The 387-nt window shown below is 45.7% G+C and overlaps 1 protein-coding gene across 1 annotated transcript in view; it reads right to left on the reverse strand.

Moving 5' to 3' along the window:
• DPP8 (dipeptidyl peptidase 8) overlaps positions 1–387 on the reverse strand; it is a 70,750-nt gene that overhangs the window by 34,280 nt on the left and 36,083 nt on the right. The gene's annotated exons all lie outside the window — the stretch shown is intronic.

The raw sequence follows: 387 nt of genomic DNA on the forward strand, positions 1-387 counted from the left end.
CTCTGTCTCAAAAAAAAAAAAAAAAAAACAACACAGAATATAACAAGTATCATCCATGATGTAGACAAATTAAAAACCCTAGGCCGAGCGCGGTGGCTCACGCCTGTAATCCCAGCACTTTGGGAAGCTGAGGCGGGCAGATCACAAGGTCAAGAGATTGACACCATCCAGGCCAACATGGTGAAACCCCATCTCTACTAAAAAATACAAAAAAAATAGCTAGGCGTGGTGGCACACTCCTGTAGTTCCAGCTACTCAGGAGGCTGAGGCAGGAGAATTGCTTGAACCCAGGAGGCAGAGGTTGCAGTGAGCTGAAATTGAGCCACTGCACGCCAGCCTGGCACCTGATGACAGAGTGAGACTCTGTCTCAAAAAAAAAAAAAAAAA

This window comes from Sapajus apella, unplaced genomic scaffold, assembly GCF_009761245.1.
Source record: "Sapajus apella isolate SASKATOON/1434 unplaced genomic scaffold, GSC_monkey_1.0 scaffold74, whole genome shotgun sequence".
Classification (NCBI taxonomy): domain Eukaryota; kingdom Metazoa; phylum Chordata; class Mammalia; order Primates; family Cebidae; genus Sapajus; species Sapajus apella.